The 14730-nt window shown below is 41.4% G+C and overlaps 1 protein-coding gene across 2 annotated transcripts in view; it reads left to right on the forward strand.

Annotated features, from left to right (window-relative positions):
* Positions 1 to 14730, forward strand: part of LOC138580165 (C-type lectin domain family 2 member L-like) — a 518366-nt gene that overhangs the window by 490860 nt on the left and 12776 nt on the right. The window lies entirely within an intron of this gene.

Here is a 14730-nt window from a genome sequence, read left to right on the forward strand (position 1 = left end):
GTGAATCCTGTAAATCTTGAGGAGCTGCAGCCAGCGGATACACGACCGATCCAGCTTCTCATCCGTTCCAGCAGGGTTTTTTCCCCCAGGAGGGTTTCCCTGGGATCCCTTGCACACCCCTTCGTTTCCCTCTTAGGGAGGAGGGAGGAGGGAGGTTTTAGGGGCCTCAGGGGACTCCCCAAATTGCCTCATTGATTGCTGCACGAGACAGGTTAGTGTCGAATCATTACAGATATGTAGTGATTTAGGTTTCCATGTTGTCTTTGCAGAATGAGTAGAATGCTGAGTGAGTGACATGGAATATTGCTGGTGAGAATGTTGTTGTATGGTTGGGAGTTCTGAGTGAGAGTTGGTGAGATGAAGCCTTCCTGGGAGGATGCCGGTGCATGTTGCCCTGAACCCAGATGTACTTGACCCTATATGATTACCTAAATGTACTGGAACTAAATAAAGAAGTCACTGGAACTTCACCTGAGGTCAGAGTCATCTGTGGGGAACCAAGAACTTTACAGTACACGTGGACCAGACTAGAATGATATAGCAGGAGAGCCACAGGGATGCGGTCAGTGTAATGACCCAGGGAGAAATAGGAGACGGAGTAGCGCAGCACAGGAAGAAAGAAGAGAAAACACCCCTGACAACCGCCAGAGGCGAAACAGAGAGAGATAGTGACACGGGGCGAGGCCCGGTGAAAGGGAAATGAATTCAGAGTTCCGAGAAAGAACCAGAGATAAGAGTAGAGAGCAAACAACCATCCGGGGTGAGACGCAGAAAACAGGGAGAAATAAAGAAAGCAAGCGGGTGAGGACTAGAAAGCCATGAAAGCCACTTGCACAGAAGGCGAGGGGGAGGTGACAGAACAAATAGGCGAAGGGACACCCGACAAGACAGAAGCCACAGTGAGTGGCAAAATACTGCAGAGCGTTAGCTCAAAGGGGGAAAACAACTCACAAGCGTTAGCCTTCGTGAGGATACGGATGTGCAATGCGTCGGGCCGCTGCAATGGGAAGCAGTTTAAAGTGCGGCAGCCATCTTGTTAGAACCACTATACCGTTCAACAAGAACGGTGGGAATTGTGATGGAACATTCAATGGAGTCTCCAGGAGTTCCATAGTTTCCACAAGGGGCGCATGACACCTGGGAATAAATCTGGGGTGGCTGTTTATTATATATCTTCTAATTGGGAGGATAACTCCCTACTTAGAGTGCTGACCTTGTTGATTCCTTAGTGTTGAGGTAGTTACTAGTGGCTCTGATTACTATCTCCAACTAGCATATCACAGGTAACATCTTCCACTCATAAGTGTACAGGGAGTATACCAGAAAACGACCCCCCTTGTCGGGGATATACAGTTATTTATTTATTTAATTGTTTTTTTATAACACGCCTAATACCACACCTGAGTTTGGTTTCTAAGCATGGATCTGGGATTCGAACCTCTGTTGCTCTGCATGGTCTTGCTTCCAAGACCAGCGTCTGCCACAATCAATATAGTTGTAATAATCTTCAGTTATGGAACCAACACCAGGGTTGGTTGAATCCTTGGAAAAGAGTCTGGAATCAACAACCATTGCAGCAGAGATCTCCTGGTTTCAAATTATGTTTAGGGTATCATTATTGTCAACTAATATTTAACCGTTAATGATCATTTAGTATGCAGCTACCCTGCTGCCCCTCCTAGGAGAATGGGAAATGCCAGCACTCGCTCCTAATGGCACCAGAGGCATGGGTAACTATTTAATTCCCTTTTTGGCCAGACTGACTCGTCTGACAACTGCCTTCTTGTTCTCCTAATCAGATTGACAAATGGCCCTGGATCGGGAACTGGGAAGGTCCCTGCCTTAGTTGACTCTGGGCTGCTGGGATATTTATAGACCTAGCGTGGGCACAACAACAAAGACTACACAAAGACTACACACCATCTTCAAAGCAGCCGTGGTACCTGTCAAAGGAGTGGATGGTTGTCCTTTATTGTCTGAATAAGTGATTCATTGTTCTGAAACCTTATTCATGACCGTCGCTGCTCATCAAAAAACAATTATATTTGATCTTATAACCACAGAACATTTCGCCATTATTTTGGAGATACCCTGGCTTAAATACAACAATCCCTATGTGAACTGTACAGCAGAAACCCTGTTTCTAAGATCAGAATGACGTGTGAACCCTTTTACCCTATCTCGTCCTCCATCTACATTGGCCTGGAATGTTTCGGTACAGGAAATGCCAGCTACTGTACTATCTTTACACCCAGTTCATGCCAAACATCATAAAACCCTGTACTTTTTCCAGGATGACGGCAAAAGAAGTTTACCACCAAATCGTCCAGATGATTGTTCTGTAGACTTATTGACTGTGAGCATGGTCCCTTTTGATCATATGTAAGTTATCTGAAAATGTCAGGACAGCATTATGCAAATATCTGGACGATGATCTATGGGACGGCTTGATTACAGAGTCCAAATCACAAGGCAGAGCCTCAATTTTCTTCCTGACGAATATGGATACAGCAGAATTATTAAACAAACTATCCAAGTGGGAATGTACAGCAATAATTCTTCAAACACCTAATTTTGTAAATATTTTAAATATTTTGAGGTGCATTTGCGTGTCTCCAATGGTTCAACAGGAGAACAATGACAACATCACAACAAAAGGACTTGTTAAAGAAAACGAGTCGCCAAATGTACTCCTTAGGAAATGAATCCCCTTACCCAATTTAAATCAATTAATGACATTCACAATGATTTGTTGGTTCAAACAAGTAACATTCAACAGAAACATATGGTGATATTCAATAAAACACCTATTGAATATAATGTATGTATCCAACACATACATATTCAGATCCTTTTTAGGATAGAAGAACATTAATAAGTTGTACAAACAAATTACTGTACTCACTCTCTACAGTTATGTTCTACTGTGTATGTTTTTGGAATAATCCAATAGCATTCGTGATTTCGGATTCCCAACATGTTTCAGATGGTCATCTATCCTTTATCAAGGGAGCTCCTACCATACCATTCAAGAACCTAAATAAGAAATATCACATAATCCATAAACATATTCATTCATCATGAACTACTCCAGTAGTCATTCACAGTTTGTTCACCGGTATCAGCAATGGATATGTTCACTGTGAGTTTAATTCTAATGTCTGAACATTTTTAATGTACAACATAAAACGGTCAGATATAATATTTTTATTGCCAAACCAAGCCTGTAACATCTTGTAAATTAACAATGCTCACCTACGTAGGCTGCATCCATGTACATAGTCACTAACCAAAACACACAACTTCCTAGAAAAGTAAACCACAGAATCCACTTCAAAAAATCCCATCTAGGAATAATCAAACCCCCACTAACACCCACCAACTAATTTGAATACCAATATTAATATTGGCTCACCGATTTACCTGATATTACCAAGCCATATATGGTGATGTAACACAGTCCCTGGTCAGGGTCCCATGGAATAATATGCAAACGAACGGTCTGAAATAAAAAAATACCTCCATTAACTTCCCCGAATCTAGCATTTACTTGAAAGGACTGGTATTTACTTACTCTTATTTTGTAGTTTCCATACACTGAACAAACTTTCAACACAAGGAACGAGGCACTGAGCTGGTGATCAAATCCGGCACCTCCTTCCTCAGTGTTTAAGAAGGAAACCAGAGTGTGGTCATGTGACAGGAATGTGAGTGCCTTCAAAAAATCAGTCTGCTACAGTGGTGGGCATCTTTAAAGGTTCAAACACCACTTTACAGTTAGTAGGCAAGATTAATGTTTACATTAAATTACAGCACTAATCTGGTAATCATCACTAGTAATTCAAACAATTTCTCTGAATATTATAAATACTGCAAATGTCACAATTTTCTCTAGATCTGAGTTCTTATATTCCTGACCCACTCTATATGCCAGCTACATGTTGATGAGGTCCTCTTTACATCTTCTTCTACTTATGTGTGCGGGGACGGGGAACAGAAGCAGGCATCCACTACCCAGCCCCCCTAGCTCACTACTACACACTGCAGTACAGGTGCACAACAGGGCACAAGTCCCCGCACATACATACCCGAGTAGCAGCAGTGGCCATTTTCATATGTGTGCAAAAAAATCCCCAATAATTTATATTGTAGTTCATTGAACACGATCTAACACCATAGAGTCACTCAAAATCAGAATAAAAAAATCTAAAAATCCTCAACAATTCCTCACTTGAATGGATTCACAACATTGAATATCATTCCTGCCAGTTTGATTCTGTCAGATAATTAGATTCTGCGCACAATCGAAATGGAATGCTATCCAGTACATGCATATCAGGATCTGTTGGTGCAATCTCAATATACGAATCTTAGCATCACAAATTGCAGACTAATACCCCTTCCACTGATTCGTGCAGAAGAAATAACCTTCTACTCACTATCTACAAATGTCGTCAAACACCAACCCTAGATGGTAACTTCTCCATGGTTACTTAACATCGTCAAAATATACCCTCACTCCAGTTTCTTGGTAAAATTCTCAATGCGATATCATAGAGTGCATACATGATAGGATCTTTACATTCAAAGGTTTATGCCTCAAAAAAGGTTCCAAAATGATTTCCTTTTCATCGATTCTTGCAGAAGGAAAGTCCTTTCTGCTCACAATCTAACGATCTCATCAATCAACAAATCAGAGTTTTTGCCATGCTACGATTTCAGGGGTCTCAATAAAATTACTGTATAAGACAAATATCCTTTGCCATTAATAAGGACATTCTTACTGCAGTCAAAGGATTTACCATCTTCACAAAACTGATCTTGAGAGGAGCTTACCTCACCTGTGTGATGAGTGGAAGACTGCCTTTCGAACACTGTACGGCCATTTCCAGTACTGCGATATGCCGTTTGATCTAGCTGATGCACAAGCAGTTTTCCAACGATTCGTGGATCATCTTTTCGCAGACATCTTGGGACACTATACTATAGTGTGTTTGGATGACTTACTGATCTTTTCTCAGAATTCGACTATGCATACTAAGAAGTCCTTAGACGGTTACTCAACCACAATCTCCTGATTAAACCCGAAAAATGGGAATTCGACTTACCTTCCATCTTATACCTGGGCTATCGCTCATCTGCTTAAGGTATATCCATGGATGTGAGGAAAATTAATGCTATTCTTGACTGGCCCAAGCCCATGGCACTTAAGGAACTGCAGCGTTTTATCGGTTTGGTGAACTTTTACAGAGGTTTATTGCTCATTTCTCCCGGGTGCTCTTACTGCTAATCAATCTCCTAAAAATTAACAAGATCTTGGCAGCCAAAGCATTTGCCGAACTCAAAGCTGCATTTACCACAGCTCACATACTCTGACAACCGGATGCCACCAAGACTTTCGTAGTTGAGGCTCTGACTCCGACATCCACTACTCAGCGATAATGAAATAACTGCTTGCTATAAAGGCTGCTTGTAAAGAGTGGCAACAATTCTTGCTTGGGGCACAGGAACAGGTTGATATGCGGTTGGATCATCACAATCTTTAGATGTTCCAACAATTTTAATGCTACACCAGAAATTAATTCACCCAAAATGACTTTCATGTGACCTATATCTCTGGTACCAACAACACAATGGCTGACGCTTTATCTCATAAAGACTTAGGGAACCCCAAAGTCACATATTCCACCAAGATACTGGAAGGAAAACAGATTATATATCATATTTCTCACTTTTTGGACCTGGTAAGAGAAGAACAAACCTGTTCTCCAAAAGATTCATGTCTTCAACACCTTAATGTACTGTGATATCATGACATATGGCTGTATTTACCCTCAGAACCTTTACAACTGATGACACTTCAGCTTTGTCACATCACCCCTGTTGCTGGACATAAAGGAATCAGAGGTGCACATGATTTGATTTGTAGAGGCTACTGGTGGCCCTCTTGACACAAGGGCACTCAGTGCTTTGTTTCGGCCTGTGTGCTCAATATAAAATACCTCGTATTGGATCCGTCTGCAAGTTATACCACTCTGAAATACCTGTAGCACCCTGGAGACAGATTTCCACAGAATTCATCATAGAACTGCTGCCCTCTGATGGGCAAACTATAATCATGGTGACAATTGATCACTATTCCAAACTTGCCCACTTTTCAGCATTCCCAAGTCTACCCACAGCTGAAGCTATGGCTCATGTGTTCTTGAAGGACGTATATTGTTTACACGGACTACCTGATGGAATCATCACTGATAGAGGGAGTCAATATACCTCACATTTCTGGGGAACATTGTGCAAATACTTAGAAGTCCAACACATTTTTTCATCTGGGTATCACCCGCAGACTAATGGTTCTACGGAGCATCTGAACTAAACTCTGAAAAAGTTCCTTTGCTGTTTTTCTTCAGCCATCCACATCAATTGGTATGAACTGTTACCGTTAGATACAACTGTGATGAATTACACAGTTAATACAAGCGTTTTCAAATATGCGGCTCCTCGCATGAGTTAATCCGCCTTGTTATTTAACTGGGCCACAAGAGATAAATAAGAAAAAATAATTTCTCTTCCTTAAAATAACAGGCACCCATCACGTGAAGCACCACCTCTGGGAGCACTCACAACGGGATCTACTCCACCTCACCAGTTTGCCAGCCCCTGAAAGTTTCAGAGGAGATTTAAGGCTCTCTTGCCACACACACCTTTCACCCTTGGTCTTTACCAAGAGGCAACGCAGAATTGTCGATTGTCCTCCTGTCCTGAAGAAGGTTGAATATTAAGTCACGATATGAGGGGACTGTTCCACCCTTGCTAAGAGAACTCAACCGAAACATGTTGACAACGGTTTTCTAAACCCCATGAATACCAACAGAGGGGCACATTGTAAAATAATTGAGTGCTTAATTTAACAACTGTTTGACCTATTATTGTGATCTAAAGAGAACCTCACTTTTTTCTAATTCTTTGTAAACATGATGATTGTATGAATGAGTTGTGAATGATTGGTTGTTGAAGGGATGTATTGCAGTTGGTCTGTGGAGCCGACTAATGAATACAAACATTGTATATATTTTTTATATGACACATGTATTTGTACAATAAATAGAAAGCTATTATGATATGAACAATAGTCAGCTGTCATCTCTGGTCTAGTTGGCCCAATCTCTTTATATTGACATTTAAAGATGATAGCAAGGAAACTGAACTGAAGATGGAATTCAGAAGATAGCCAATGAATAGAGTGAAGAAGAGGAGAAATTGAAGAACATGAAGGGATACTGCAAAGAGTGTGAAAAGCTGAATTAGAGATGGAACGCAAAGGAGCAAAAGGGGAATGTCTTGCTGGCATGCCTGGTCCAGACTATGGCTAGGTGTACCAAACCTACCAGGAAGACTCGGGAAAGGTCTGGGCAGTGGAGAGTTAGTCTCAGGAATTGGAGATTATCTCCCTTCTTCAATTAAACGTATCTGCAGGAGTTTGATTGTGTTTTGGGACTCAACTGAATATCTTTGATTTCCTGTCTCAGTATAGCAGTGTAGCATCATGGTCTATTGCAATCAGTATCTGCTGTTTACTTTGTACTAGCGTTTCCTTAAATGCCTTCAGACTAGCTTGGCTTGTGATAAATGCTCTAGTTTTGTAAGACAGTTTTTCTTCCATGTATTGTAGATTATTCTGCAGTGGATCATTTCCTTTCTGGTAAATATTCATTGTTATGTATACTCTTGGTTTATGGACTGCCAACTAGCTGGATCTTTCTTCAGATGTTTGACATTGCATCAAGATCTTTAATTCATATTTCTGATTTCTCTCTCAATATCACATTTTCTTCTAATATTTGCATTGACTATTGTACTTGCACCTGTGTTATTTGTAAGGTGAACTGGTGTTTTCCTGAATTGCAGTGCATTTTTCCTGAGCTAACTGATTCGTTTGCTTCCTAATTATTTTTACATTATTATGGAGCTGATCAAATTCAGTCTGTTAATCAATGTCCTTCAAAACAGGTTTTGGTGCAATCTCTTTAGTCTCTTTCAATAGCATTGTTTTATTTATCATGTCATCTAATGTGCTATTTATATAAGTGGCTTGATCACATATTTAGGCCTTTAACCTTTATGTATCTGTAGCTACTGGCTATGAATGCCATTCATATTTAAAAGATCTGTATTAAGGCTTTGTATTGCTTCTTTGAACACTTTCAATTCGTCTCGTATTGCATCTATTACAACGTGTTATTTCTGCACAAACACTTGCTTGTCCCCCAGAGTTTCATTCAACTGTTAAGGCCCTTGTACCTGCTGAACACTAGCTTGTTGTATGAGTGTTAATTCTTTGGTGGTCTTTTAGGCATTTTCTGTTACCTGGTGCTAATAATGTCGGGTTTCAGCAGACAATCTGTCCTCCACCAGCTTAAGGTGAAGTGAGAGATGGGCAAATAGAATCACAATAATGTGCTTCTCCTCCCTCACTGTGTAGGTTAAATATCCTGTGATGACATGGCTGGATTGTAGGTTTGATCACAAGTATGATTTAATATATATGTCTATAACTTACCTCCATTCAAAAAAACAATCCACTTTAATTATTTTTCTCACTTCAAAATTGAGGAAATAAGGGCTCCAGGCAGCAGTGATGAAGAAACAGTAATTTATTTCATTACAGCGACAGCGGCCTATGAGAGCCGAGTGCCAACATGGCTCTCTCCCTGCAGTCTCTACTGTCTCTCATCTACATTCTTAGAATAACATTCTTAGAACTTAATGAGCTCATAGTGCAGCTCAATGTTTATCTAGGATCTGGTAATACATTTTTATGAACTTGTTTTAACTTACACTTACATCATAACACATCTCATCCCTTATGTGCATACAGCTGTTTACTCCACATAATAATCCTTAAACCAGCCGGGTTTGTTCTTGACTCTATTTGAATGTGTCTGCTGCAGACCTTGAATTGTTGTCATCCTTGGAGCACTTATCTATGACACTAGAGTCTCTGATACTGTTATTAGCAAATTCACCATTGTAATGTTCACCATTGTCATGTTTATCATGTGCATTGTCCTTCATGCATTCTGGACATTTCACAATTCTGGACATTGACCAACACTCCCTCCCTTCTACAATTACTACATTGTTTCTTATCGCAAATATTTTCTTGGGACCAATGTATTTGCTTTCTACACATTTTGGAGTGAATCTAGGGTTCTTTATGAGAATACAATCTCCCACTTTCCAGGTATTACTTTTGACACTCTTGTCCTCATCAAATCTTTCCTTGTACACATCCTGTGCTTCTTTGATTAGAGTCATAATTCTCTCGCGATCAATGTTGGAACTCTTGGCTAAGTCCATCCACCCTGGACATAGTTTTGTTCCAGGTTGTCTCCATTTCAATGACATGAACGGAGATACATTTGTAACTGAGTGTGGTGTGGTACAGTAGTTCCATATCATTTCTCGTACTACACCAAACCATCTTAGATTAGAAGCCATGGGCAATTGCAAACCAACCTTTATGAACCTATTGGCTCTCTCAACGAGGCCGTTGGCCCTTGGATGATATAAAGCAGTTCTAGTGTGTTTGATGCAAAATTTCTTCAAGAAAGTTAACATCCTTTCAGAACAGAATTGTACTCCGTTATCAGTGATTAATTCTGTCAGGAAACCCTCCCTGTAAAACACTTTCTCGTATTTATACCCATTGTCAAGGTTTTGTAATGGTCTCATCAAATCAACTGCAACTTTTTGCCATGGTTCACTCGGTACTTTGACAGGATTTATTGGTACTTCTCTAACCATCTTGGTCTTGTCACTCTTACCACACTCTCTACAACCCCTAACACACTTCTCTGCATCGCTGTCAATCCCGGGCCACCATAAATATTGCCGCAAATATCTCTTTGTTCCTCCCATGTCCAGGTGACTTTGATGTGCTATATTCACTAAATGAGATCTGACTCCACTGGGGGGTATTATCCTATTTCCTTTTCTAAGTTTACATCCGTCCTCAGACATACTTAACTCGTCCTTCACACCAAACTATCTGTCAAACTCTTTTCCCACAATATTCTTGTGAGGCCATCCTTCTCTGGTCCAAATCATAACTTGATTCAATATTAAATCCTCCTCACCAGCTCTTATCCACATCTCTTTATCAATGGCATCATGCTCAATTTCTGCAATGCTCACATCTTGAAATTCAGGTGCTCCCTCCAATTCACCATCACACACAGGTAATCTGGATAAACAATCTGGTACCACATTCTCCCTCCCGGGAATGTAACACACCTTGAAATTATAACCCAAGAGTTCTACCATCCACCTCGAAACTCTTGGAGACCCTTTGGCCCACTCAGAACCGTTCATCAATTGAACCAAAGGCTTGTGATCTGATCTGACAATAAAAGGTCGACCCCATAGAAAGAACTTGAAGTGCGTGACTGCCCAAAATACTTCTAGTGCCTCTCTTTCAATGACCGAGTAATTTTTTTCTGCTCCTCTAAGTGGCCTGGATGCAAATGCAATTGTGTATTCAGTTTTACCTGAGTCAAACTGAGTCAAAACTGCTCCTAAGCCAAGGGTACTAGCATCAACTGAAAGCAACGTTTTCCTTCCAAACATGAATCCACTTAAGGATGGGACCTTGACTATACAATCTTTGATTTGCAAGAATGTTTCCTGACACTCTTTGGACCATGTGTACTTCACGTTCTTTTTTAGTAACTCCCTCAATGGAGATGAGATGGATGCAAAGCCATTCACAAATTTATGGTAATATTCCGCTAGTCCCATGAAAGAACGTAGTTGGTCCTTGTCTTGGGGCTGAGGAGTATTACTAATGCTTTATATGAGTGACTTTTTGGGAGAAATACCTTCTTTCGAAACTTTGTGTCCCAGATACTCCACTTCCTCAACACTTATTTTACATTTGCTTCTTTGGACCGTTAACCCAGCCTCTTTCAGTCGGCATAGTACTGCCCTAAGTACTCTGTCATGCTCATGCTCATAACTTGCAAAAATCAGAATGTCATCTTGAAACACCTTAACATTTTCCAACCCTTTTAACACTTCCTCCATCACCTTTTGGAGCACAGATGCAGCCGAGGCCAACCCAAATGGCATGTGATTGTATTTATAAGTGCCTTCAGGTGTGATAAAGGCAGTGAGATGTTGCGATTCTCGGGAAAGGGGAACTTGGTGATAGGCAGAAGAGAGATCAATGACAGAGAACAATTTGGGTTCACCAAGAGTGGAGAGTGTCTCGGAAATGTTGGGTAGGGGATGTCTCTCCACCAGAATATTGTGATTAAGACTGCACAAATCTACACACACTCTTAATTTACCATTATATTTGGCCACTAAAACAATGGGGGACAACCACTCTGTGGCCTCAACAGGTTCAATTACACCCTTATCTACTAAGTTATTGAGTTCACTGCGTAGTTGCGCTCTCATGTTTAACGGCACATGTCTCACTTTATGAACAATAGGCTGAGAGTCTTTCTTTAGTCTAATATGGTGTTCGAAGTTCTTGAGTCTGCCCAGACCTTCGGTGAAGACCTCTGGGAACTCTCTTGACCACATATCATCAATCTCGGCAATGGTGACAGGCTCAGTGGCGCTAGCTTGCACCCTGACTCTCAACTTCCTTTGTTCCTCCCAACCTAAAAGGGAGGCTCCCTTTCTTGCAACCAAAATGTCAGCAACGCATTCTCCACCTCTGTATTGCACACTTGCAGTAAACTGTCCCAGCATCTCAATAGGGGATTCCGCATAGCCGCAGGGCCGAATTCTTGGTGGATCCAGCATTGATTCATCTTTTATTAGAACATTTTTAAATGTCTCTTTAGAAATGATGGTCCATGGGGAACATGTGTCAACTTTCATGAGTATTTCTTGACCATCAATTACAAAAACATCTGTTGGACCTTTGCTGTCTCCTCCTCCAATGGTCGAAATCTCGAAGACATGTCTGGGGTTGTCTTGCGAGGAGTACACCTCCTGTATGTTGTAAGCTGAGTGAGCACCTTCTTCTTGGTTGTCTCTGGTTTCCAAGAGATTTATTGATGACCTCTTGCATACATTAGCAAAATGTCCTCTGGTCCTACACTTGAAACATTCAGCATTCCTTGCTGGGCACGAAGGGTAATTCGGACCATGCTTGACACTGCCACATCTGGTACACTTCGCACCCCATGTTCCTTTCCTGCTTGTATTGACATTAAGTCTCTTCCTGTGATCAACTGCGCGCACAGCTTGGGTACTCTGTTTGTCAGACTTCAGTTCTTTGACATATTGTGAGGTTTGTTCTATGCTTCTGGCTAGGTCCACTGCTTCATCCAACTTCATGTCTTTTGCCAACAATTTCTCCTGTATCCTAATATTATTTATGCACCTCACTAACTGATCTCTAATTAACGAGTCAGATAGATGTTCGAATTCACAGGAGTGGCTTAATGTTATTAATGAGGCTATGTACGATTCCACGGATTCTGAGGACTCCTGCGTACGCTGAAAGAACTTGTGCCTCTCGAATGTAACATTTTTTTTAGGCTCAAAATGATCCTTGAGTTGTTTAATCGCAAGGGCATATTCATCTGTGCCCTCCGCTTCACCAGCTTGTGCCCTGCCTAACCCATCAAACACTGCACGGCCTTCCACACCAAGATTGTGAAGTAATAATGCCTTTTTGCGAGTTGAGCTGAATCTCTCTCCTCCCATTGCCACCAGGTAGTTTTCAAACATGTCTTTCCACCTGTCCCACCTAATTGTGCCACAATGATGCTGCAATAAATACAATTTTGTGTCACAAAATTTGCTTTTTTATGCACAAAATATTCTATTTCATGCTGCAATATCCTGGAAGATCTGAATGACTATACAACATGGACTATCTCATTCCACAAACGAATGCAACTTCACACACATCTGTGATCTGAGGCACCTTGTGTGTTACACAATGCATGGGTGTATTGACTTCACTGATGTCTTCATCAAAGAATCCCAAACTGATCCCCCATCTGTTGAGATATTCGTTGAAAAATATCTCTTTCAAGTAAGTGGAAATTGATAATTTAACATCTGTTATACAGTCCCGCCCCATAATTGTGGGACAAGAAGCATGCTGTGTTTTATGGTTAAAACCTGAATTTGTTTAAATAAAAGACATTCAAAGGTGCATGCGAGGTCACACCACGACATCTGACATCCATTACCATGAGCATTTACACAGTTAAGGTTTGCCTGACTGTGACAGCATGTCTAACATTTGTAATTCTAAATAAAGCAAGGCAGTAAGCAGTACTTAATTCTATGACTATAACACCACCCTCAGTCATTAAATAGTAAGTGCAGAACATTTTATTTTCTACAGTAACAAAAACAAGCACAGGTACCAGAGAAAAGTTGCTTAGAAAAATTACCTTTATGTACACATATTTACATTAGTTTGCCCCCATCCACGTATGAATGGGGGTTGTTGGTTTGTAGCATGCAATTTAAATGCGGCTTAAAATGCGGGTTTGTGGCAGGAAAACCTTGCTATCAGTTTAGAGAACAGGGGATCATGTTCTTGAGAGCCGTAATGTGAATAGAAGGCTTCTAATCACACCAGAGCTCATTTTCAAGCATGTGTATGGCACAGAGGAGGGGAGGAACACAACTTGCATTTCTGCCTTACCTGCCTCTCCGCCATACACATTTGCCAGCATCTGCGCCGGCATGCGTTTATGGGTCGGTTCAAAAGCTGCAGATCCCTAAGGGGTCCACCTGTTTTATACACCAGCATAAAGCAGGCAGACCCCATAGGCATCCATTGTACACGCTCCCTCCCATACAAGCATGTCAGGCAGGGTTTCATTGTATTTGTGAACACTGCGCACCAATGCAAGCAAAATACTAGCCAGTGATTGACAGATTGTATGGCAGGGTTTGTGGTTTTTGAGGTTGTTAAGGACATGATGATATCTCCTTTGACAATGTTATTATAATTTTACTTACGATTATCTTATTTTTTATAATTTGTTTTGTATTAATACTGTTGTGATTTCTTTCTTTTCATGTGTATGTTTTAACGCTGTTATGATTATTCCAAATAAAGCTTGTTGTTAATAATTGAGGAATTCCAACAGTTTGTGTCAAAATGCATTTGAATGGAATCCATTTTTTGACTCTCTTCCCCACCTGCCTCAGGACACTCCCCTTCCTACACATCGGGCCTCATTAGGAGTCTGCCGGTCCGGTAACAATGGTTCCGGTAAGCTACCAGCACCGTTGTTACCGGACCGGCAGACTCCGAGTTCTGCTGGCGGTGCCCTCCCTCCCGGCAGGTCCGACCTGGCGGTCAGAACGGCACCCGCCCGCAGACTCTGATGGTAGCACCGGCACCATTATGGATGGTGCCGGTGCTACCGCCCTCCCCATTCCCATTGAGTGCTATGGGACTTGAATGGGAATGGGGAGTTTCTTTTTCTGGTGCCTGACCAGAGGGACCGTCTGGGATGTAATGCCCCGGTGATTTCCCATTGCCAGGTGCTGGAAAAAAATGACTCTGGCAGCAGCCGTGCTGTTTTTACCGGCACGGCTACCGCTGGACTCATAATGAGGCCCATCATCTCTTAACTCTGGCGCCTACCCTCCCTGTCATCTTGCTGCTATTCCTGTATCCCTTCATAGATTGGCTTTGACAAATCCCACGAGTATGTGGCCCTTCCCTTTTTTCTG

Source organism: Ambystoma mexicanum, chromosome 3p (genome assembly GCF_040938575.1).
Source record: "Ambystoma mexicanum isolate Mex_15411 chromosome 3p, UKY_AmexF1_1, whole genome shotgun sequence".
Lineage (NCBI taxonomy): Eukaryota > Metazoa > Chordata > Amphibia > Caudata > Ambystomatidae > Ambystoma > Ambystoma mexicanum.